This window comes from Sus scrofa, chromosome 7 (assembly GCF_054392235.1).
Source record: "Sus scrofa isolate SSC_HxYL_T2T_F1_AM1 chromosome 7, Sscrofa_HxYL_maternal_Yorkshire_Landrace_v2.0, whole genome shotgun sequence".
Lineage (NCBI taxonomy): Eukaryota > Metazoa > Chordata > Mammalia > Artiodactyla > Suidae > Sus > Sus scrofa.
The window spans coordinates 94,596,841-94,623,920 of NC_139389.1; the positions used below are offsets into that span (position 1 = coordinate 94,596,841).

The 27,080-nt window shown below is 38.2% G+C and overlaps 1 long non-coding RNA gene across 1 annotated transcript; it reads left to right on the forward strand.

Annotated features, from left to right (window-relative positions):
- Window positions 1-868: 868 nt before the first annotated feature.
- LOC102160568 (uncharacterized) lies at window positions 869-21,244 on the forward strand. The gene is made up of 2 exons (XR_002345969.2): window positions 869-929; window positions 19,776-21,244. It is a non-coding gene; the product is annotated as an uncharacterized LOC102160568 (long non-coding RNA).
- The last annotated feature ends 5,836 nt before the right edge of the window (window positions 21,245-27,080 follow it).

Sequence of the window (27,080 nt, forward strand, 5' to 3'; positions counted from 1 at the left end):
AGAATCAACTCATTCTCAGAGTCTCAGTTTGGGGCATCATACACAGAGTAAAAAACCTGTTGTAGTCATGTTCTGTCACCTTCTGCTTAAAAACCTCCTACCAGGAGAAGTGATTTGGCCATTCAGTTATAGCCGCAGATGTTGGTGTCCTCAACTGAAAATGAGGACAGAACTCAAAATTGAGGAGAGGTTGAGGACACGATACTGATTCTACTCTTTCATTAACCTTTTCAGTTTGAGTAATTGTTAGGACTTGTCCACAAATTTCTCCTAGCATTTTTCCTTCTGTCACCAACAAATTAGAGCTTTTACGTTCAAATATTTTTCCACCTCCAGTTTCTCTGGCCCAACTAATAATCAATGAAAACAAAGCAATTTCTGGGAAATGAGCTAAAGGAAGAAGAAAATGCATGGAGCAGCTAATTTCCTATTCTTCATTTTCTGAAAGAATGCTTGCTCTGTGTCTGATGGCTTCTAGAGGACACATTTTGCATTGGTTACAATTATTCAGACTCTTGTGTTCCCATTTCCCGTGATTTTTGTTTAGAACTTTCTGAAAAGACTCAGCTTAGTTTTGTAAAAAATTCTTGGTACCACCGCAGGCACCAGCGTACATAATTGATACATAGTTGATGCTTAACCATTTACATGACTTTTTGTTTTAGCCTCTGAGAGAAGAATTTGGAGATAGAGGATATTATCTTTAGCTAAAAAAAAGTTAAAATAAGTGACTGTATTATTTCACAGAAGGCGGCCTCCTTTGGGTTCCAAGTCCATGGCAAAGTTCACACAGTCCAACCTTCCATGTAACTGTAGGAAAACAACATGCTTGCTATTTATAGGGAATTGCCTTGGGGAAACTAGCTCCAAAGAGGAGGATAGATTGCTCCGAGGAAAACTGGATATGAGTGAATGGGGACTCTTCAAAGGTAAGGGCTTGGGGTGTGTGTGTGTGTGTGTGTGTGTGTATAGTGGGTGGCAGGATGGGTGATGGGGGCCGTTCAAAACCACTTTGTGATTATAAATAATAAAAAAATTCAATCGGAAGTGCGTTCTGCCAAACTTGACAATAAACCTCCTAGCAGGGCATTGAGATTTTCTTAATCAGGGTCAGACCCACAAGCATAAGGCCAATGAGTTCAGTGGGAAAAACGACTCTTCTTCCCAGTTTTTTTTCCCTTTCCTTTTTTCTTTCATTTGGAAGGGACCCCCTCATAAACATGCAGAGCAATTTTCCAGTACATTAACCCAGGAGGGATCCTCTCTCTGTCGGCTCAAGAGACAGAAAAGTTGAGAACCAGGGTGAGGGGAAGATGGATGGGCCTGGGATATAAGAGAGGGCAGTTTTTCCACTGTCCTGCCCTGTACACCTAGGACAAAGACTTCATTGACTGCCATGCTTGACATCAGCCTCATAAACTAGTAGTCAGGCACAAAAGGTCTGACACTTGAAAGTACAAGTCCCTGCCTTCTTTCTATTGCAGCTGTGCAGGGGGGTTGGGCCTAACAGTGGTGTCCCTTTGTCAGCCCCTAGGACAAGAGGTGAAGATAAATAGTGTTGACTTTAATGTAGTCACACAATTTTGCTATTTCCCAAAAGACAACATTTCCTCCCAGGCCTCACATCATGGCCCCAGGAGATACAACCATCTTCCCTTTTGCCAGGAAACCAGGGTAGAGTTGGCCTGGGATAGCAATGAGGGTTCGAGGTGGATGTGTAGCTGGAAGGAAGGGGAGTAGACAAGGGGCAAAACAGAGTCGTGGGATCTGTTCCTTGTCCTCTGTGAGGAGGTGGTATGGTTTTCATGCATTCCAGCTTGGTCACAGTGGTTTCTTTCATTTTCTCAAGATCCCTGGAAATGGTCCTAAAGTGGAAAAATGGATGCAGGAGGCCAGACGGAAAACCATGAACAATTATATGATCTAAAAGATTTTAAAAAATCACCTTGGTAAACTTCTGATTATCATAAAATGCTTTCCTGGGAACGTTTTTAAAGCAAACACTTAAGTAGAATGCAAGGGTTTAAGAATTCTACGTGCTGAAGGAAGGACCACATCAGCTGTGTGACTGTCTGTTGGCCTTTGGTTATTGTATTCATGAGTTTTTATTTGACTGGGCATCAGCAGAGGTAAACTTTTTATATTATTTCTTTCTGCATTAGGGAAGAAGGAATTTGAAATGCAGAACACAGAACCCATTTGGACTTGATGGCTTATGGCCAAGTTCAATTGGCTAGAGAGGATCACTTTTCCTGAATGTCGTTCTAAATCTGCTGACTGCACAGTGCCATTTCAGATCTGTGTTTTCACCCTTTAAAGAGGCTCATTGGACAATAATGTCTGAGCCATCCCCAATGACAAAGAACTGTCTCAAGTCAGACTTCTCTGTCTTCAGAATGGACTCAAAGTCTCAGAGCAGGCAGGTTCCAAAGAGCTATCCAAAAGTATTTTATGTACAGAGAGAGAAGAGTATGGTAGCTCAAATCACTACAGCTTCCTTGTGTTCAAGGTGAAGAAAAATTAGAATTGAGACATAAATGCCAAAGGGGAGTTCAATTTAAACACCAACAGTGGAACTCGGATCAATTACACATTAGCTAGTTTATAACATCTAGCTGGGTTTCCCTTCCCATTCCCCTGTCAAGTTTCTGAGTTTAGAGCCTCCTTTTATTTATGACACCTCTTTAAATCATTTGAGTATGTATTATTCATCCAAATTGTTTCAAAACCTCTATTCCCCACAATTCCACTGCTATCTCATTTTAGAGAACATCACTTGAGCCTAAGATTTAAAGATGTCATGCTAATGGGGAACTATTTGAGATCAGTTCCTTTCTACTAATCTTTTAAGTAAACATATTTACTCTTGAAACTAATGGTTTCAAGTTGGGAACCAAGTTTCTTGAAAATAGAGGATGAAATGTCTAGCTTTGGTTTAACCTCCTCTTGAGAAGGATCCTGTAGTTTTTGTGTTTCCTCATGAATTGAGTGTCTGTCTTGAACTTAACATGGTTTGCTTTTGAATGGTTATGTGGCAATAATTTTGAAAAATGCATTACTGATAAATGTGTCCTGTCTTGAAGAAGGTAGATGCATTCACTGCTTTTTGTTTTTACTTTTGGAGTTCTCAAATTCATTATTTCCAGGAGCTAGTTATCTTCACTTCTGCTTCAGTGGAGCCTGAGTTGTTTCTAGAAACCTACAAGTTATATTAAAATGCCACTTCCATTTTCACATTTCAGGGCTGGTTTCTGGGGAAAACAATGAGGCGAACCTAACTGCTTCTGCCTGATCAGTTATCCCCTTCCTCTTCCCAAAGACTTTGGTCTTTATTGCTCTGGACTCTCATACCCTCTTCCGGGTTCTCATCATCCTCCATCTTCCAGACTCTCTAAGATAGTATGTCTCTTGGCATCTCCCAGACATGAAGTGCTAAGCTTCTTTGCAGCAGGGAGGAAAAGCTGAATATAAGCAAAGAGAAACCCAGTTTGTAGTTGTAGAAAAGAGAAAAGTGAGGCTATGTCTAGGGGATTCTCATGGAATGATGATATGAGAACTGCTAGAAAATTTGCTCTGATTTTCTGTATCCCTGTATGCCTCTTCTAGCCCATTCTTTCCCTAAGGGTGCATGGTCCCACAGGATTTCACTGTCAAAGTCTAAAACAGAGACTGAACATTCTAAGCAGATCTGCTCAGAAACAAAAAGTGGCTGGGGCTGCTTTTTCTCTTTTCCTACTTTATCCATTTTATTACTATCCCCTGACTCGAAACACAGAAAAAACTTCCATCAGGGGTCTTCTGGAGAACACTAGGGTGGGGAATGTTTCTACATGTTTCCTTCTCAGGCTCTTTTACCTGAGGGGCAACAATTTTGTTGGGAAAACTCATGGTTGGGTTTTGGGAAAGCTTCAGGTCTAGTCTAATCTAGTCTAGCCTAGTGCTCTCTGAACTGAACTTGGACAATCATTTCATCTCCCTTAATTTTCTTCTCTGTAAAATGGACAAACTGCATATATCTGAATGTTGTTATTGTTTTTTTTTTTTTCTCTTTTTTTCTTTCTTGTCCCGTATGTTCTAACAGCGAGGTGCATTACAACTAGTGGTGGAAAAAAATAAGACCATGCTTAAGTAGATAATTGGACTTTGAAGAGTATAATCTCAATTTAAGTATAATCTCACATCTAGACAGGTCCATGAATTTGATGTGTATACATGACCAAGCATTTCCTCTACTCTTGATTTAGACCCATGTTGTGGACTTGGAATTGATATGCTCTGGGTTTTTTTTAGTTCTAGTTGAGGACACATGGTTTTGTAAACACACTATTAAAAACTGGCTTCTCAGGCATAGACCTCCACCCATGGCTGCCCCATGGGATTCAGCAACTGACCTGGCTTTCCTAGGCTGAATCAGAGTTTAAAAATTCTTTTTAAAAGACATTTGTGTGGAGTTTCTATTGTGGCTCTGTGGTAACAAATCCGACTAGTATCCATGAGGATTCGAGTTTGATCTCTGGCCTCACTCAGTGGGTTAAGTATCCAGCATTGCCATGAGCTGTGGTGTAGATCTCAGACGTGGCTCAGATCCTGCATTGCTGTGGCTGTGGCACAGGCCTGCAGCTGCAGCTCCGATTTGACCCCTAGCCTGGGAACTTCCATATGCTGCAGGTGCAGCCTGAAAAAAAGCGAAAAAAAAAATGTGTTCTGTCTTGTCCAAGGTCTTACTTTCTGACAAAATTTATTTTTATTTGTATGCTGTTAAATCTTTCTTTTAGGTAAAACAAATATTGCAATCTGTTTCTATTTATACTGATACAGGCTGTGGGCCACCTTGTGACTCTGGTGTGGTGTACTGGGAACTGGATGGGGCCAAGAAGGCCTTCCTTGGTCCTTATCTTTATCTCCCAGAGGTAGATTATTGCTGCAGATAAAAGGAAAAGATGTGGTTTTGTTTTATTTTATTTATTTATTTATTTTGCTCCAAAGACTGAAGAGCTCCCTCTATGCAAGATACAGCAGCAGCCCCTACAACCTGTCTCCTTGTACAGCTAAGGCCAGGGGAACATGAGCAGAAAAAGAGTGACTGCCTTGATTTTGCACCCTTTCTCATTGATAATGGGACCAAGAGATTTCTGTAGATGGCCTGGGATTACTTATGCATCTTGATGCCACATTTGCAAGGACATGGATCAATTGCATGAAGTTAACTGTAATTTCTAACAGCTTTGTTTTCCCCTCAGTAATTCAACCTCATATGATAATAACTTAGTCGGGAGTTCCCTTTGTGGCTCAGCAGTTAACAAACCTGACTAAGATCCATGAGGATGAGGGTTCGATTCCTGGTTTCGCTCAGTGGGTTAAGGATCCAGCATTGGCGTGAGTTAGCTATGGCGAAGGTCGAAGATGCAATTCAGATCCTGAGTTGCTGTGGTTTGGTGTAGGCCAGCAGCTATAGCTCCGATTCAACCCCTAGCCTAAAGTGTGCCCCTGAAAAAAAAAAAAATTGCTTAGTCAACATATCCAATTTGATGACCTGTGAACCTCAAACTTGACCTGTCTCAAACAGTTTCAGATTCTCCTTAGAAAAATGGGCTCTGCTTCCTCTTTCATTTTCCCGTTTTGTATAATTATCATTGCTTTGGTTGCCCAAACTCAGAAATTTAGCTGCTTCTGTGAATTCTTTTTCTTCTCTTTTCGTCTCGCTCCCTATCTTCTAACAGTGATCCAGTTAGCAGATTCTAATGGGTCTTTCTTGTTTCTACATCCTGCTTCTATCCACTCTCTTTTTGTTGACCTCTTTAGCTGAGGTTCTCAGTCATGCCTAAATGACTGCAATAACACCCTAGGTGAGTTCCCTTTTTCATCACTTAACTAATATCATTCTCTCCTCCACCTCTCTTCTACTTATGTTCCCATGACTTGTGCCTCAACCTTGTTCTTCCATCCGGAAGATAGTTTTTATTTCCTCGTATGATTCAATTCACATTCCTCAGCAAGCCTGCCTTGATTTCTCTAGAGGCCGGTGACCATTTTCTGTGTGGAAACTAATTGCACCATTAGCATCTATCATATACTTCATTATCCTCATTTGAGAAAACACAATACCTAATGCAGTCTTCTAGGAGCTGGCAAAATTGTGAACAGTATTGTATGAACTTTATAAATCCAGTTAGGAAGTTAGGTATAGAGGAAGGTAGTAATAATAATAATACTATGGCACTAGTTATTGACTGAGTGCTTCTTATGTGCCAGGAAATACTCTGAGTATTTTATTGTCATTGATTGACTTAATGCTGACAATAACCCTATGAGGTTGTTACTCAGTATCCCATTTCACAGATATGAAAACAGAGATAGAGACAGGCTCAGTCCAATGAAGAACAAGTTTTACAAGAACTACAAAGGATTATGAAAGCCCAGTAGGAGAGACGCCTTCTGTCCAGTTGGGATAAAAGTTATGAAAGAGGTTTAAAAGGAAGAAGAATTGATTTGGTATTTTCCATGTAATTACCTAGAGATGCTACAACTTACAGTCTTACATTATAGTTCTATGAGTTCATGTTAGTTATCCTAATTTGATGGAAAGCTTCTTGAGAATGGAAATTAATTTTCTTCATCTCCCTCCACAGCATCTAACCCAGTGTTTTTCATATAGCAGCTGTTTGTTGATGGAAGATTAATCATCTTTTGTTGTCTTGAGCATAGACATGCTGCATTTCAGGTTTTTGTTGCCGTTGTCTTGTTTTGTCTTCACTGTTTTGAGATATATATATATGCTGAGACTTAGTCTTCTATTTTAATTTTGGTGAAATAAGTTAGTATTTATACTGTGTATACGCCAATATAATTCAAATAACGATAATATTTTAAAATGTTAATTAACTACAAAATACTTTTGGACCTGTTTACCTCCATTTATCCTAATCACAAGTATTTGCCAAGCAAGAATGGACTTAAAATGAAAGGGACTAGGGCTGGTATAGGTGAGCTGATAAAGTTGCTGAAGTTTTTCACAGAACCAAAGCTGTTCCCTAGAGTTTCTCATTCTGGTAGTGTGTCCTTTCTAACGTGTTAGTGATTGCCTCACTGGGTGTTGAAGGTATTAAATGTAATAAAAATATCAAAGAGGTGTTACCATCGTGGCTCAGTGGTTAATGAATATGACTAGTATCCATGAGGACGAGGGTTCAATCCCTGGCCTTGCTCAGTGGGTTAAGGATCTGGCGTTGTCGTGAGCTGTGGTGTAGGTCGAAGACCTAGCTCAGATCCTGCATTGCTGTGGCTGTGGCTGTGGCTATAGCTATGGCCAGAAGTTACAGCTCCTGTTTTGACTCCAGCCTGGGAACCTCCATATGCTTCGGGTTCGGCCCTAAAAAGAACAAAAAACAAAAAACAAACAAACAAAAAAAAAAGTCAAACAATTAGAAAAGAACCTGACACATGGTAATTTTATAAGCGTTAAAAATCACCATCATCATCTTCAGCAGCAGCATCTTCATCACCAATATCAAGGTCATCAGCATCATTGCCATCACCAGCATCATCTATCATCACCACTCATACCCCTAGGTCCTTAAATGTCACTGGCTATTAATGACCAAAATGACAACCCATGGTTCCAGTTTTAACTTTGATACGACACTCGGTTATGTGATCTTAGTTAAGGATTGACTGATAATACTAGACTCAGTTGATCTTCCTTGAGCAGACTTTGCTGTACTTAGTATAAAACTAGGAATCATTGCTTCTCATGTTCATATGTTATACTCTTTGGGGGAGAGGGAGCTGCAGTGACCTCTGCTTGGGAAAAGTATCTGTGACTCCCCGTACACAGCTCCCTCACCTCCAATTTGGCCTTAAACTACTCAGCATCCTTCATCCAAAAGTGGATTCCCTTACAGGCCATTCAATAAATACAGTTACTTTTAAGTTCATTTTATTAGCAAGTGATAGCTTTGAAATATCTGAACTGGAACTGAATTTATGGTTAACCCACAACTTTTTTTCACAAATCACATGTCCTTTAAATTAAATGCAGTTTAAAACTGCCAAAAAAAAAAAAAAGAGAGAGATAAATTATTTGTGATTTAATTGAAAAATAAAGGTAAGAGATATTTTGCTGGTGAGTCATTGGTCCTTTCCAAGGGCAAATACCACATATTTAAACAAAGAGAACTTATCATTTGAATAACAACCATGGAGGCATTCTTGTCCAAAAAACTGCATGCTTCAAAATATTAATTTGACATTGTTTAATGAATTCTTCTGAAATAAAAATAACGTAAAGATTTTGGAGTATAGACATTATTATCAAGGACATGATTCCTTTTAATTTAACTTTCCTGAAATTCACATCATTTTAGTATAAAACTTATAGGCTATCATAAAAATGATCTAGAAAGTAAAAGGAAAACATTCAAATGTATGTATGAACATATGGGTAGCTCACACTGAATTTGCTGTTTTTTATATTTGATCCAGCCTAATGTTCTATAGTTATAGTTACTCAATATACAACGTGCATTTAAAAGATATGTCCACATTGTTGTTTGAAAAAACAAGTAAAAATGAGAAAAAACTAGTAAAAATGTTTAGTAGATTTTTCTTCTTTTAACCTTTCAAAGTTCTCTCTTCCCACCTTATTTCAAGCTATTGTTGAAAAATTCTCAAATAGACTTAGAAGTTTATAAAAACTTTAAAATCAGTGTGAGGGGCAGCAGAAATTTTCCTATTCCATCATTTATTACCATTTTCTAAATTAAAAATCAGAAGAAGGGTTCCCATTGTGGCTCAGCAAGTTAAGAATCCAAAATAGTCTCTGTGAGGATGCGGGTTTGATCCCTGGCCTCACTCAGTGGGTTAAGGATCAGGCATTACCGTGAGCTATAGCATAGGTCCCAGATTTGGCTCAGGTCCACTGTTGCTGTAGCTGTGGTGTAAGCCTCAGCTGTAGCTCTGATTTTACTCCTAGCCTTGGAACTTCCATGTGATGCAAGTGTGATCCTAAAAAAAAAAAAAAAAAGAAAAGAAAAAGGTAGAAGAAATGTAATCTCAGAAAAAAGTTTAAAATCATTAACTATATTTCATATTTAAATTCATTTTCCTTACATCTCTCATTCTGCTGCTTACTGAGTTTTGAGAATCCTTGGGATAAGGAAGTATTCCTTTAGTGCTTTCTGAAACAAGAGTGTCATTGAAACACGAAAGAATATTCAGGTGAATTTGATGGAAATTTATGATTGTGTGCTATTTTTTCCTTAAAAAATGGTAATTTTTAATGAAAAATGGTAATTATCAAGCTATTTCGTGAATTAATTAATATAATGAATTGATTAGCTATGTCTAATTTCAATCAACAGGGACTATGTCTTACATGACATGGAGAGTGATCATAAACAAGGTCTAAACCAAACTAGGACAGAATCTCACAAACCGTGAATTCAACAATAAATTAGAAAATGGATTAGAGTATTTTAACACTTCTATTTAAAAGATTACAAGTACTCAATTACAGAATTTTAAGTTGGAAAGGCCATATTAAGAAAATTAGTTTCTTATAAAATAATCTTTCTACAGCCACCCTGTTTAGCACTACACATTTTTTAATCTTTTTATTGAAGTATAGTTGATTTATAATGTTGTGCCCTTTTCTGCTGTACAGTAAAGTGACCCAGGCATACACACACACACACACACACACACACACGCATATATATACACATTATTTTTTCATATTACTTTCCATCATGTTCTATCCCAAGATAGTTCCCTGTAGTATACAATAGGGTCTTATTGCTTATTCATTCTAAAAGTTATAGTTTGCATCTACTCATCCCAAACTCCTAGTCCACCCTACTCCCTTCCCCATTTCCCTTGGAGAGGATGTGGAGAAAAGGGAACCCTCCTATATTGATGGTGGGAATGTAAATTGGTACAACCACCATGAAGAACAGTATGGGGTGTTCCCATCATGGCTCAGCTGTAACAAACTCGACTAGTACCCATGAAGACTTGGGTTTAATACCTGGCCTCACTCAGTGGGTTAAGGATCCAGCATTACTGTGAGCTGTGGTGCTAGGTTGAAGATGCATCTCAGATCCCGCATTGCTGTGGCTGTGGTATAGGTTGGCAGCTACAGCTCTAATTCAACCCCGAGCCTGGGAACTTCCATATGCTGTGGGTGCAGCCCTAAAAAGACCAAAAAGGAAAAAAACAAAACAAAACAAAGAATGGTATAATGGTTCCTCAGAAAATTAAATATAGATCTACCATATGATCCAGCTATCCCACTCCTGGGCATATATCCAGAAAAAAACTATTATTCAAAAAGATACACGCAACCTAATGTTACTGATGCACTATTCACAATAGCTAAGATATGGAAACAATCTAAATGTCCATTGACAAATGAATAGATTAAGAAGATGTGGTACATGTATACAATAGAATACTACTCAGCCATAAAAAATGAATTAATGCCATTGGCAGCAACATGGATGCAACAAGCCCTATATTTTAATTCCTTATAAATGTGTGTAGAGGTGACATACGAAGTATTTAACAATCAGTTTTGTCCAATGGAAAGCATTGCTATTGATCTGGGTGAATCATCCTGTTTGCTGAATATACTATCTGTTACGTATATATATGTCCATACATAATGTAATGTTTATAAGTTTGTGTATTAGTTATAATGCATATACATACAATATACAATATTTTAAATTTATATATTCTGAATATAATAATTGCTATGCTGTTGTTTAGATTATCCAACTACTGTGTATCTCTGGTTAGTCTATAAAAAACTAGTTGCTAAGTAAATTTCATTGCTGGGGAAGATGGAGATTTCAACTAGCAAACACCAATTGTTAAGTTCATTTCAGAGATGCTCAATTTGTTTTCAAATAATGAAGTTAGACAGTCAAGTGAAACGTTAATAGGGTAAAATATTTAACTCTTAGAACTAACTGCTGGGGAATAGTGCTAAAAAATGAATTAATTGGTAAAATTAATTAAAAAGCCAAATTCTTTCCTTCCTTCTTTCTTTCCTTCTTTCCTCCCTCCCTTCCTTCCTTCCTTCCTTCCTTCCTTCCTTCCTTCCTTCCTTCCTTCCCTCTTTCCTTCCTTCCTTCCTTTGGTCTGCACTGGTGTCATATGGAGGTTCCTAGGCTAGGGGTTGAATCAGAGCTGTAGCTGCCAGCCTACTCCACAATCACAGAAATGCTAGACCCAAGCTGTGTCTGTGACCTACATCATAGCTCACAACAATGCCGGATCCTTAACCTACTGAGTGAGGCCAGGGATTGAACCCGCTTCCTCATGAATACTAGTCAGATTCGTTTCTGCTGAGCCATAACAGGAACTCCAATTATTTAAAATTTCATGTTGAAACCCTGTCAATGATGAGAAAGTTTTGCCCTGCAGAACTTCTGTGGTCTTATTAAGAATGACCTCATATTTCTGAGATGCTCTGCTCATCCACAGCCTCCTACAGTTTCAGATCCTGACATTCACATTGTATTTAGCTTATATGTGTGAAAATTCATCACTTGTCATATTCATCCAAATATTGCCCAATACTTGTTATTGCCAGGCACTAAGACTCACAGGCAAAGGAGGGACCAATCGGGGGTCTTGTAAAGGCTCAAAGGCCAAAAATAGGAATTCAGTGTTTAATAGCAATGACTGTGGAAGTGTAAATCATTTTTAGTATGACTATAGAGGTTCTGAAATACAAACTTCTGCAGGGCAAAACTCTCTCGTCATTGACAGGGTTTCAACATGAAATTTTAAATAATGCATTTGGCTTTTTAAGCTATTTTCACTCTTTATCAATTAATTCTTTTATTTTCTTTCTTTCTTTCTTTCTTTTTTTTTTTTCACTCTTCCCCAGCAGTTAGGCAGTTAGTTCTAAGAGTTAAATATTTTATCCTATTAACATTTCATTTGACTGTCTAACTTCATTATTTGAAAACAAATTAAGCATCTCTGAAATAAATTTAACAAACTTCCTTGAGAAGCAAAATTGTATTCCAAACACACTGATATTGTGTCTGTACTAAATTACATTGGAAGTCTCACAGATTCTCAAAAAGAAATTAAGTTCACCTTGAAGCTTGTATATTAAGATATGATCCCCCAAATAAGTAATCATTAACTTGTAAATCCATGAGGGATTCTTGAAGTACTTTTGAAACATTAAGAGAAAGGAAAGGAGGTCCATCTTTCTGCTTATAACTTTAAAAGGTTAGTCTTGAAAAATCAAAAAGGTTTCATGTAAGATGTATGTAGTCTTATGCCAAGAGTTGACTCTTTGATATTGGAGTAACGAGTGTGCTTACCTTATTCTGAAGGAGGATTTCTTTGTTATAACACATCGATCTATGGTCAACTGTTTAGTTATTACCAAGTACATGTACCCAAGCAATCGAGATAAGAAAGCCTGATAAAGAATCAACTGGAAATTAGATGTTAACACAAACATGCCCTCCAGTGAGCATAGTAACAGATCACAGCATGCATTACGGAATAACCTTGTTTCCCATGTGATATGAAGGTGCTAGAAGAGCACACATTTTTTGCATTTATGCACACCCCAAAATGTCCTGTATCAGGGAATTCACTCCATCAGAGGAGAGCGATTTCTATCCTCATTTGTGTTTGAAACATGAAAACAACATAACAGCTGCATGCTGCATTGAATAAGGAAGATACACATGCATTTAAATCACTTATATCTTACTTTTTTATGATGCAATTGTGAATTATGTTCCTTTTGCATCTGTAATTAGAGGGCAGAACAGATGGCGAAGGCTTCGTTTAAAGTGATGTGTCCATTAAAATAACCTATGCTGCCAAATGATTGTTCACTATAACAGGGCATTCATTCACTATGGCAGGCACTTTGCTGTACTGAAATATGCTGCAAAGGCCCCTGGACTATACATGACGCTTATTATTTTTAAGGGCTTTCCAATAAAAGGGTTCACTCTAGCACAGCTAGCTTTGTACCTCATTTATCTTCCAAGCATATGTTTTACTATATTGTTCTAATTAAAAAGTGACCTTGTATATAATGATCAGAACTCAGTGCTGAAAATGATTCATATAGGAGCTGGGGATATGAGAAGACGGTGCAAGCCATATTAAACTGGGCGGTGAGGTGGGGAGTGGGGACAGTGGCTTTGGGGGAGAAAATCTTTTCTCAAGATCACAGTGTAAAGAGTTTAGAACATTCATTTCATCTCTGGGACATATTAGCCTCTTGGACATTTTTTGGAGGAGGTTTCTGAGGAGAAAAACAAAACCAAGAAAAGCAAAAGTGTAAAAATGTCATCACAAGATCTGGTTCAAAGATGCTCATGTAAAATGTAATTATTTGACATACTAGATTCCACCTTTTTCAGAGCTACAAAAGATGCACTTTTTTGGCTTTTCTTCGTCAAAATATGTTGGAACTTTTTGGCTTATCAAATTCTGTCAGCTCTAATAATAAGTATTATTGAAGTTTCATTATTATCAACTTCTGAGGACAAAGAGCTTTCAAATACCACTTCACAGAATGCCCTGAACTTTGGAAGATAGTTATTACATTATGTAATAACTTCCACATTATGTAGGAGAAAACAGTTTCAGAGAGATTAAGAGAGCCATCTTACTCATCCAGCTGATAAAGGCATTTAAAAGAAAGCCATGAAAAACAATAGAAGAAAACATAAATGACTTCTTTATGTAATTTCTGGATAAAGAATTTTAAAATCAATCACGCATGTTAAAAATTTCACAAGAGAAATTAAACTGTAAACATCTAACTAGAAAAAAATTTATAACAGATATGAAAGGAAAAGTGTTATCCTTATTATGCGTAGTACTCATCAAATCACTAAAAAGAATATTGAGACTCTTAACAGGAAAATGATCTACAGGAGGAAATACAAGTCATTAATTCAAATAATAAGAGTGGTCAACTTTAGTTGTAATCAAACTTTTAAAATAAATAACAAAATGTACCATTTTCAACTAAAAGATTAAAAACACTTTCATACCCACTTCTGGTGAAGACTTAGTAAGAAGGCTATTGTGGTGAAGTGAATATATGTCAGAATTATATTTTTGAAAAGTACTTGAACAGCTTATATCAGAACAATAAAAATATGACTATGCATGTCAAAACTAAATAATCAAGAAGATATGTGGACAAAACTTTGTGCACTTAGCTATTAATTATAGTGTTATTAATTTTTTAAAAAATTGAAAATCACCTAATTATCAACACCTGGATAATAGTTTGACAAATTTTAATATTTTCATACCATGTCCAAATATTTTAGCTTTAAAGATAATATTCTTAAGATTTGAGCTCTCTTTGCCTTGAAGGAAGAAATCTTACATATACACACATATTCCAAAATTCATCATGAAAATTCATTTCTGGCAAACTGAATTCCATTTCTCAGCTATCCTCCTCTTAACTTTTGCTTAATCAATAAGAGAGTCTCATCCTTTGGTAATTTTTCTGAACCAGCTTTTTTTTGTGAGTAGTTAATCGTCTGTAAATACTGTTTAAATGCACCAGGAGAATTCACCATTTAGAAGAATTCTGCAGGGAGGCCTTTTGTAGAGGAAAAAGTCTTTGCATAATACAAATAATCACCACTAAATAATATTTTGTTGGTTTTAAAATTTATTTTAAAATCCCTTAGGTGGATCTTCCGGTCATCATGAGAGTATTTTTACTTCTGAAAATAAAATCACTCCCATTTTATGAGTACATATTTCCCCATTTTCTTTAGTAAACTTGAACCTGGCATTGTAATAAGATGTGCTGAGGATGTTGAGAAATTCTACATGACTTCTTTGAAATGATATTTATGAAGTATTTAGGAAATCCCATAAATATTCTTCCAACTTTTTGATGGGTATTGCCAACCTGGTGTAGAGCTGAGAGGTGAAGGAGCCAGCACAAGAGAAATTAAGCAACTTTGCCTGGACCTTGCATTCTCCTGGGAAGAACTTAGAAATTTAGCCACAGGCTCTACACTTTTGTGGAAACACTGTGGAAAGCCACAACCACTCCGTGACCCTAGGAGTGCAGAAAGTGAGTTTCCATGCCTAGACTTCCTATTCAACCTTGTCATCTCCCAATGTCTTAAAATGTCCCAATGTCTCAAAATGTCCCAACAAGATTATAATTAATACCAGGTTTATGGGAAAATCATGAAGCTTAAGGAGATGGTGATATCAAAATGATTTTCAGTCTTGCACAGGGAAATCAAGCACTTATCACATTATGTGTGTTTGGATTGCTTTCTTGTCAGACTCCACTTGGGTTGTAAAATTCTGCAGAGCAGGTGCAGCGCCTCATTCCACTTCTCTTCCCCAGGGCTTACTCCGGACACTGGCATAGAGCCTTGGTTTTATAAACATTTGTTTTCTTCTCTTTCACTGGACCTACCCATAAAGGAGTAGTTTCTGAGTGGAGTGTTATTATATTTTAAATTCTTTGGAGGATGCCCATATATTCCAAGGATCAATAGTTCTGCCAGAGCTTCTGTTATTTTTATTTATCAGCATCTCTTCTATCATCATTAACTACTTCACACAAGGCCCTGGACAAAATTTAAAGGTACTTTACCTGTCTATTAGGATCTTAGAATCTAGTTTCTTCATGACACGATGTGATTAATCAGTAATAAAGAGATCAAGTATTGGACATTCAAGCTTCAGACTTTTCACAATGTAAAAATATTCCAGACCTATTCTTTATTGATTTAAAATGGAATCAGGACATAAAAAGAGTACAGAACTAATATAAAATAAGGAATAGCTGAATATATATTAAAATATGATTGCCAAACATACCAAGAGAAAATGGTTCTTTTGTGTTTTTTTATTATGAAAACTCAATTTTAAAATATCAATATTTCATGCTTTAATTTTTGATCTCTGACCAAGCTATTTGTCATTGTTGGAATAGTGTTCTGCAGCCACTACTTATATGCTTTTTCATTGTGAAATGGGTCTTTGGCGATCATTCTTTTTCACTGAGTGCATCTATCTTTCTAGGTTAGGACTTTCGGTTTTTACTTCCCCAAAGGTTACATCTATAATAATTGTGTTACCCTATCTGCCAGTGGCCATTTCTCAATTATTCTAACTCAACTATTTGTGGTTTCCAGCAGGAGTGTGCTTCCTATTTCTTCCCATACACAGATGCTTGCTTAATGAATGCCTGTGGTTTGTTTCCTCTGCCCCAGAAAATTAAGAGGCCATAGATCAGAAGAGAAAATGCTAATTCAAGGGCTGGGCATGGCATGGGTGGAAGCTTCGGGCTGGTAAGATGGTTTAGAATTCTATGATTTATTTAAGGGATTTCTTAGGTCTATGTAGATTTCATTTCATTAAGGTCAGTCCAAGAATATTTTCAGCTTTATCTATCTGCCCACCTAGGTCAGTGGCATGTGTGTGTGTGTGTGTGTGTGTGTGTGTGTGTGTGCGTGTGTGTGTGTGTGCGTGTGTGTGTGTGTGTACCTCACTGAGACTCCGTGAGGCTCTGAGCATTGTTAATTCTGACTGTGAATGAAGGTGATCAGTGACATGTTCTCACAGAGGACAGTTTTCGGGTTTTAAAGAGACCTGTTGGGATAAACACATTCAAGATAATAGCATCAGGGCAGGACAAAAGCCACATCATTGTAAAAATGCCTTCAACCTGAAACATTCTGATGGAACTATGCATGAACAATGGACACAAACTGTCTAATGTAGTATGTAAAGATGGCAATAACCCTTAATGGTGACTGTAAAATGAAGCATTATGTTAGCCAGCAGAAAGGAAAATGCAAATTGATTCCCTTTTTGTTTAGATGTAAGAGCTTATCAAGGTTAGTAGATATTCAAGGTCTGTGACACAAGTATAATTTATTTTATTATAATACATGGAAAAGAAGAGTGCTTGGGGCTTTCTGAGTGACTCAGCAGGCCAGATAAAATTCTACAATCTGGGCCCTTAGCAATCTCATTTCAGCATATCTTGTACTCTATCTGAAAGATAGAAAGGAGGTTCAGAACTGAAACCTTTTCAAAAATGAGATGATAGTATTGATAGCTATAATGGATGAGAGCTAGTAATATTTTGTTCCTTGGTGAGGATATTGAATTGAAACTTGCATTTTGACTTGAACAGTTTTAGAGTTGCCTTTTTAGGCAAAGGTTTTCCAAGTTCATTATCTCAGGCTCCTGGGCACTAGCAAGATGTTTCCTGTTGACTCTTCTCAATCATAGGGACCAATTGGACAGCAAAGATTAGGATGTAAGTGAGTCAATTTGGCTGTAATACAAACCACACCCAACCGAACTACCAGTTCTCTCTCTACACTAAATCTAAGTCTATTGAACCCTTTTATCCCTGTCTCGACACTGAGGGAACAGCTTAATCTTTGGATACAATCACATAGTGACACCTGTTTTTCCATAAAGCAATTTTGGGCAATGCCTCAGTGCATCTCTACCTAGACTGGTTGCTCAGGAAGAGATATGGTGAAAGGCTGGAAGGAATCATATTGATGGGCAAATCTTTTCATTTGAAATACTGAGCTACAGTTAGAGCTACTGAATGTCTTCCCCAAGTACAAGTTATCGCTAAGGACAAGGCTAATTTACAGAGATATTGGCAATGGTAAATTGCTGCTCAGAAATTCCTTCCAGCTGTTAAGTGGATACACAGTGCACTTGGTCATTCTTAGGCACATTAATGGATAGATAAAGCCAGATCCACATAAGAGGACTTAAACACAGAAATTGATACATTTCTTTAATTCTCAAGTAGGATTTTGGTATTTGTATCTTCCTTTTAGTAGGTTACTGAGTGATATAATCTTAATGAAAAAAACGAGCTTTTTATTTGATGGGTTATTGAATGATGGGAATAACTAGTTAGTCTGCTCTGGGGAATTACATGAGTGCAATACCTGGAAGCTTTTTTTCCCCTTGGGAATAGATCATTATCTGTCAAGGGAAAATCACCCAGGAGGTTTATACTAATGAAGAATAATAAAACATTGAACATGAAATCAACACTATTAGTGGTTTCTTCGTTTGCAAATCAGCAAGAAATAAGTTGAGCTAGCTTATTCAAAAAAGGATACTGAAGTTGTCAGAAAAGGGCTGAATCAAGTGGCCTCAGAACGCATGGAAACACATCAGCATTGAGGTCCTGGGAACTCAAATAGCAGTTGGTCTGGGTCTTCCTTCTTGAAATCTACCATCAGTTAACTGAATTCCCAAGAATTCTCTGTTACTGTGAAAAAACTCCTGTAAGAAAAATTCAGTAGGCTCAGCTTGGGCCAGAGGTCTGATAACACTGTGTGTAGTGGTCAGAGGAGGGGGGTTGTAAAACTCACACAAGAGGGGTAGGTTCAAAACAAAGGGAAAAGTGTGAGTTGGATAGACACCTCCTCAAATATGTCAATTACAATGGTAAAATAAGACATGTTACTGTTTCTGCTGATTCCACTAAAGAGGAAGCAACCTCGAGTCTAGAATAAACTCCAAATAGCCTGGTCCTTAAGCCTTTCATAGTTTACCTTTCTTCCAGTTTTTTAGCCCCATCCTAGGTCATACTATTCCCTTGACCTGTGTGTAGTCAAAACCACACACAGATCAAAGCCAAACGCAGAATATCTGGTAGTTCCTTAAACATGTCACCTATTCTCCGGGCTGCCGTCCCTTTGTTTATACATTGTTCCTCAATCCAGAATGCAACCCCTCCCCTCTACCTGACTATTGGCCTTTTAGAGCACTTACCCCGTTCAAATAGCACCTCCTCCAGGAAGACCTCTCTGTCCCCAGCATTGTCCTTGGCTGACTGTGGTCTCTCTCCAGTGCCTGGAACATGAGGAACAGATTCCTCTTTTGCCTTTGTATTCAAAGACAAGGAATATATTTCTTTCTCATCTTTGTACCTTCTACCGCATCTAGAATAAACATTGGAACAAGCCATGCTGTTTTAAAGAAGGAATGAGGCAAAGGAAATGTGACCACAAACTTGAGGGCTCCAGAACTTTTCCTCTCTGCGGCTTCCCATAGTAATGTGGTATCACCTGGATCTTCCTCCTGCAGCCTATAGGTGGCAATGAGAGGTTTCTCAAGATTTTCTTTTCTTCAGGTCTGATGGTAATGACAGACCATTCAGGAGCATGCTGTGTTTGGAATGAAACCAACACAGCAACAGTGTTGTACACACTTCAGTCCCTATCAATCTTGACAGGATTTTTATATGGGGATTTTATGACGAAAGGCTTCATGTCCCATCATACCTTCCCTGAGCCATCTCTTCCCAGGGGAATATTTGTCTACAACTGTGTAAATAATAAATAAATAAATAAATAAAAATAAAAAACAAAGCAAGAAACCCTGCAACATACTGCTATTTCCCAACGTAAGCAGCCTCCATTTTTCCTGTTACTGTCTACAGAGACCCACCTGCTATGCCTGTGAGTGATGTACATGGATAATACACCTTTGATATATGTATATACTCACTTACACAAGTTATACAAACATATGCAACATTTTATGGCAACATTTCCTGGACATAGGATGGTAAGTTACACACCCAGAAAATGAAAGGAAAAGGAAATCACATTACCGTCTTCATTCCTTTACAGATAACCATCATTTGTTTGTCAGAAGTGGGGGGAGGGGGTGAAGAGTTTTAAATGAGGTGAGATATAGGCCTTTCTAAATATTTTACATCTTTCACCTTTTCACAGCACCCATTTTGCTAAATCTGCTCCCAACAATCAAAGCCAGCCTGCTAATTTGAAATTAGAGAGAATGTGGATGGATTTTCAACTTCTCTCAGAATACAGGGGAAGGACCATCTGTTAGGATTAACTGGGTATGTAAATCCCTTTTGACTCATCTTCTCTGACAACGGGGGTGGAAGAGTAACTGGTCCACCACAGCATTCTCTGGATTCCCAGTAAGAAATAGACTTTCCCTCTGAGAAGTCCATCAGTTAATATTAACAAGGAGAAAGAGAAAGAACCACTCAGCAGGAAGCTCTGAATTTTCCCAAGTCAAGAGATCATCAAGGAAGGAGTCTGGCTGTAAAGTACACCTCTCTTCCTCTGATGAGAGTGACAACTGGGGTGACTGGAATCAGAGGGCAGCCTGCCCTCCTTTGGCAAACAAACACCCACTCTGGTAAGTGCCTTTTAATGTGCATCAAGTCTGTGTCTAGGAAAAGGATGCACAGTTGGCAAGTACAGAGCTGTAAGGGGATCGCTTTGACATGCTGATAAAGCTTCTTGGTTTACTTTGGACTTGGCTTTATCATTTACTGAAGGATATTATTAGTGTGGAGAACGATAGCTGTTTTCTGACTTCTCGAACAAAAGCCGGTGAAATGTATAGGAACAAAAGGTCTGTTATGGAGAATCCTACCCTGTTTGTTCAGTGACTTTGGGATCCTAATCATACAACTTAACCGAGATAAGACCTGGAGCAGAGGAAAAGAGCCCACCCAGCTGGGGGGCCCCCAGGAAAACGAATGAAAATCGGTTGTGTTAAAAATGGAAGATCATCCAACTCTCAGCATGTGTGTAGTTTTCCCTTATTGTAAATATGGTATTACAAAAATAGATTTGCTCTTTGGAGCCAGATGGCACGCAATACGTCTGAAGTTAAATCCAGCCTTATGACAATGGTCATGGCCAACAAGGAACCACTTGGACTGTGATGCCAAACTTTCAGTTCTCTGCGAGTCCTCTCCATCAAGTAAACACTTCTGAACCTCTTTGAGTACAAGGAACTTGCCTCTTGACCACCATGTGACTGCTGTTTTGGTGGGGTAATTTTTTGTTTGTTTTGTGTTTGTGTTTCATCTGCCTCATTCTCGTTTGAGAATAAAATAGTCAATAACGCATAAATAATAACCTGATCATCAGTTAGCTGGTTGCTTCCGAATATGGTTTTACTGCTCATTTTCCAATGGTTTTATTGATTGATTGATGTATCTGTTCATTCGGCAGTATCTTCTGTCTCATACAAGCAATGTTGTAGGAGGTCAAGTTGAAAGACTCATGTTAGGCTTGTTAAGACACAAATTTTAAAAGCTATGTCATCTTGGGAAACTTTACAGTTTTCTCAGCAAGAGTGTCTATGGCTTATATTGGAGCTAATCCTCCTAATGGAACCCAAAAATATCATATATAAAAGTGATTTATAAACTATAAAACACTATGCATATACTTTTTATTCTCAGAGGCAAAACTACGACTGGAATAAGTTAAGTGAATAAGCATATTTTCAGCATCTATTCTTTGCTCAGAAATGTGTGAGGAGTTTTATAGATAAAAGACTAAGCTGACAGAGATTCTGTACTCCAGAAGGTTAAAGTCTATGAAAAGAAAATAATTGAGTCCTGGAGAAGACGCAAATTTAGCCACCGAGTTTCCTTAAAATTTTCTATAAAGTAAATTATTTGCCATACAAGGCCATTGACATTGTTATCTTCCGTGATCCTTAATCTGACTTCACAGTAACCCATTTTTAAGGATAAAACCTCTTATTTTAAGATATGCCCCCTCTAAACATAATAAATTACCCCTTTTTAATTAAAAAAAAAAACAATATTCCAATTGTTAAGTAATTCCTAGTTTCATGGCATTTTGGAAACTTAATGATGGGCACTGACTCCAGGCTACTTTTCTCTATATTTTTCTAGAAACCAAAATGATTTTCACATTATAATCAGAAACACTTTTTATCATTATTAAAAGCAAATATTCAATTGTTAAGGCAAAAATTTCAGATGTAGGCTTGCCAAAGAAAGGGTACTTAAACCTATGAATGGCTATTCTGTTTAATAGTTGTGTGATTTAAGAAAATAACCTTTGGAAAATCAGTTTTCTGAGGTGTAAATGGGATAATAATGCCCCATTTTAAAGATGAAACATAAAAATACACGTAGAATGTTTGTAGTAATTAGATGCAGCTTAGGTTTTGATAATAAAGAGACCCTGAAAGTCAGTAGTTTGAAGGAACAGAAGTTTCTTCCTTCCTCACAGAGCTACCTGGATGATTGGTCATGGCTTCATCATGGATTGTGTTATCCCTACTTCCACCCTGGATACTAGCAGGACAGGAGGGCTAGACGGAAAAGGGACACTACTTAATGACTTGAAGGGGTGGTCAAGGGCATCAGAACATTTGGGGACCTCTTTCTGCCCCACTGCTGTCAGAGGGTCCTCAGAGAAATGATCACTTACCATCTCTCTTAGCATCCCAGGCAACATGGCATAGCATCTCTTAGGGGTACCTAAAGCGTTTTCCTTACAGGATCCATCATCATTGGGATGACTGTTAGTGATTCTCTCTCCCTGATGGCACATTCTTTGCTAAAGGGGGTCTTACGATATTGTGAAGCTAAGCCTGGAGGATGTGGAAACGGGAGGAGTGTCCCAAGACACTTTTAAGTGTTGATGTGGGTGTGGATGTATAAAGCAATTCATTCAACCACACAGAAGGGGGCAGTTATATTGAAGGCTTATTACACAGGCATCAGGATCAGAGCCTGCTGGTGGATTCTCAAAGGATACCTTTAGCCTGGTGGGATTTTATGAACCAGGGAGGGGTTGCTATTGCTAGTTTACAGCAGACATCCATCAACTAAGGGTCTACAGAATTGCAGGGGAGGGCCCTCCTTTCCCCCAGAGGCCATGAGACTTCCCAACTCTGAGTAGGTGCTACAGATGGTGCTGCAGGTAAGTGTCAGATGGGGAAACAGCATGTATCCCTGTCACCTTCCCTTCCCCAGAAGCCACTTGCCTGAGTCGCTCTATGCTGCCAGCCAGGGCTCAGGTGCCTGGCTGTCTGCCCTGCTCCTGGAGTTCTTTCTGACGTTTCAGCTTGTGCACCCTGCCCCGTGGAGTATGAAAAATCACAGGCAGCAGAAGCTGTTGGAAGTGCCACCAAACAGGGATTCTGGCCCTGATTTTTCATTTACATCTCTCCTCTCTTCTGCTTCCCTTGTAGCTCAAGAGTTGCAAAGCGTCACACTGTGATATCTTAGGCAGGTGTTGGATCCAACAACAGTGGAACCAGGCACAGTCACTTGATGTCCCCATTACAGTAAAGGGTAAATGAACCTGTCTTAGGGGAGTTTGGTTTTGCCGATATTGAATCTGAAGTAACACTGAATTGAGAATGTCCAGGTAGTTTAAACTGTACCAACAGAACCAGGGTAAGGTCAAGTCTAGGGGAGTGAAGGGAGCCTTCTCTGAGGTTCAGAGAGTTTTGAATCATTTGCATTTGATGCAAATATCAAATTAAAGAGAACAGTCTTGGACACTTTGTGACATATTTAACATTTTTACGTTTATCAAAATAACACGTTAAGTAACACAATCCAGCTGCCTTTTAAAAAATTATGGGAGTTCCCATCGTGGTGCAGTGGTTAACAAATCCAACTAGGAACCATGAGGTTGCGGGTTCTATCCCTGGCCTTGCTCAGTCAGTTAAGTATACGGCGTTGCCGTGAGCCGTGGTGTACGTCGCAAATGCTGCTCGGATCCCGCGTTGCTGGTGGCTCCGGTGTAGGCCAGCAGCTACAGTTCCGATTAGACCCCTAGCCTAGGAACCTCCATATGCCGTGGGAGCGGCCATAGAAAAGGCAAAAAGACAAAAAAAAAAAAAAATTATGGAGTTCCTAAAATATAGGTAACTGTGGAGGATTAAGTAGGAGGGTTTTATAGTGGGGTATATGTGGGATAATTTTTCCTCCTATTGTACCTGGGAAAGTCCTAGGGTAAACCCGTTGTCTCAGTATAATTATTAATAGCATTCAAATTGTCTCCCAGTTTGGATGATAAATTGTTTGGTCAGCTCAGCAATATGTTTAAACCTCAATGCTGTATGTCTTCTTTCCACAGTCCCTACTGTGGCTCAGTAACTCTATGTAAAGTGTAGAAATGCAAGATTCTCAGTTGGAGACATTTTGGGAATAGTAGGCTTTGGAAATGAACAGGGGAGTCATCTCCATAGAAGTGACCCCAGAAACTGAGGTGGTGAATGGGTGTGAAGTTGGACCAACCTGTTCTTAGGAAGGGGTGATGAGAACCACATAAGACATACATCTGTTTTGGACTTGGCATTTTCCATGGAAGGACCCTATAAACCATTCTTGTTGATCCTTTGACACTGTTGCAGTACATGTAATATTTTTCCTGGTTTACCCTTAATGGAAAAAAAAAATCAGAGGATTGAAAAATATACAAGTAACCCAATAGCCAGAGGAAGAACTGGGTCTAGACCAAAAAGATCTTTCAAACTTGAATGCAGAGGTTTCTCCACTGCTGTGCATGAAGGGAAAGTTAGCCAGTGCTTCACTTGTCAAGTTGTTAATGCTTGGACGATGTTGTGACCTGTAGTACCCCATCTGACAGCTGACATTACCAGAGATGCACTTGACCTGCTGGACCCTGCCTGAACCAGGTTTCCATGCAGATCCTGTCATTCATTTCCTAAAATCAAGATCAAGTGCAACTTATCTCTCTAAACTTTGCTTTTTTCCATCAAGTGCATCATGTGGAAGGATAATAATTCCTACTTCAGCCGTGTGGTTGTATTAAAAGAGATTTGTGTAGCATGCCTCGGGCATATTACACATGAGGCACCAAACAATCCATCTCTTCTTTAAAGGATGTGCAAAATACTTATGTTTTAATATGTCTTTAAGTTCCAGTGGTGATTTCTAGGACAGAGACAAGATACTAGAGGCTATTTCACATTTTTGTGAGTTAGGTCTCTTCTAACCTTAGAGACCCAGTTAAACCAGCAGCTGAATTTGCTGGCCTATAGTAATGCATGGGTTCCATCATGGCTCCTTATAAACATGGAATAAATCTGAAATTCTCTACTGGAAAGAAATTTAATATTTAAAGGTAATTTGACCTGTACATGTGTGTACATGAATATTTAATGAAACCTATGGCAAATGTATTTATATAACATTAATCTGAAGATATTTATTTCTTGCTCATTTTCTAGGATATTATTTCCTCAGCAAATGCGAAGTTGCCTTCTGTACAAATGCTCAGTTCTAAAGGTGAGCTGAAAAATTGTAGAGCTGAGCTATTCTTTTTCCCATTTCAGCTACAGATATGGTGGCTGGCCCTTAAGAAGAAGAGCCATTTTAAGAGGACAAGATGTATCCCAAAGGGATTATGACTATAGGATTATTTCCAAGTACCATTCTTATGACTCTTCATTCTATTGTATATAATATTTACACATATAGACAGCACAATACAACTTTTAAAATTTTCCTTTGATATAGATTATTATACTCCTTTATAATATTTCAACTTAGTTCTTTAAATGGGTATGCATGATTCATTTTGTTGATATAATATCTAATTCAGGGATTTTTTTTTAAAGTTATTTTTTGGGTTGGATAGCTACATGGAATGATACCACATTTCTCTGATTTGGCTTCCTCTTTGGAGCTTAAAAAAAAGTAGAGCAAATGCTCCTGCTGTGGCTCATCAGGTCACAAACCTGACTACTATCCATGAGGATGCATGTTCGATCCTTGGACTTGCTCAGTGAATTAAGGATCTGGTGTTGCTGTGGCTATGGAGTAGGCCACCAGCTGCAGCTCTGATTCAGCACCCAGCCTAGGAACTTCCATATGCCCTGGGTGGGGCCCTAAAAAAGCAAAAAAAAGCAAAAAAAAAACCAGACAAATAACATCAACAATAATGAGCAAATATAAAGTGCTGTGTCCAGATACTATTTCGTATTTTTTTATATATATTTTCACTAAATCAGATGTAGTAGATTTGGGGAAAAACCTGTTATGATCTTATCACTTTTATTTTATTTTATTTTATTTTATTTCATTTTATTTTATTTTATTTTATTTATTTTTGCTTTTTAGGACCACACCCAAGGCACATGGAGGTTCCCAGAATAGAGGTCTAATTGGAGGTACAGCTGCTGGCCTACACCACAGCCACAGCAACACCAGATCCGAGATACTTCTGTGACCCACACCACAGCTCACAAGCAATGCTGGATCCTTAACCCACTGAGCAAGGCCAGGGATCGAACCTGCAACCTCATGGTTCCTAGTCAGATTTGTTTCCACTGTGCCACGATGGGAACTCCTGATCCCTTTTTATATCTAAAGATTTCTGATCTAGTTGAGAGAAAAAAATTCAGAAAAATAAGTATTAATTTCTTTTTTATCCTACTGGGTAACTCTGAGCTGGAAAAAGCAGTCTAACCCGTAGATCAGGGTACTGGGCAGAGACATGCTTCCTAGGAAGGTTGTGTTGGCTGAGTAAGTCACAACAGTAAAATTTTTCCTTGTCTTGATTGTTTCCTTTTTATAAATAATCATATTCCTCTTTAAAATGTCACTCTCATAAGGAAAACAAAACCAATATCTATAATCAGCATGCTCTTTTAACACATCATTAGCAAGATGTTATGTTTTGCTATCTCATGGAAGGAAAATAAAACTTATTCTGAAACTTAAACCATTTCAGCTATTTGAAAACAAAGAATTCCAAAGGAGTTTTTCAAAGACTGAATGCTTAAAAATTGTAACCCAGAGGAACTGTAATGTATTCATGCTAAAAGAAGTGCTCTTAGCTAACATGGAAGTTCGGTTCACATGTGACATCATTATGGTAGTTGCCAAGTTCTGCCCGGACTTTCTCTAACCTTCATAGTCCAGTGGCTCTTAACCATTATGAGGCATTGCCTGCTCTCTAAGAGTGTTTTAAAACCTCATGGTTATGCCTACTTGTCGTAAACCTCTTTGTGCCTTTAGATAGAGCCCTTTCTCCTCTCTGATGGGGATGGACAGTGGGCTACTATATCAGTTAGTCCGACCCTAGGCTTTGAGACCCTGTGGCTGATTTCAGATGAACATTCTGTTGCCAGCACTCAAGGGCCTAGCATGGTATGATCCAGTACACACATGCAAATATGTAATAAAACACAATTTTCCCAAGATAGTTACCCTTACTATGTAAAATTACAGGATGGCATTTTCTGTTCCA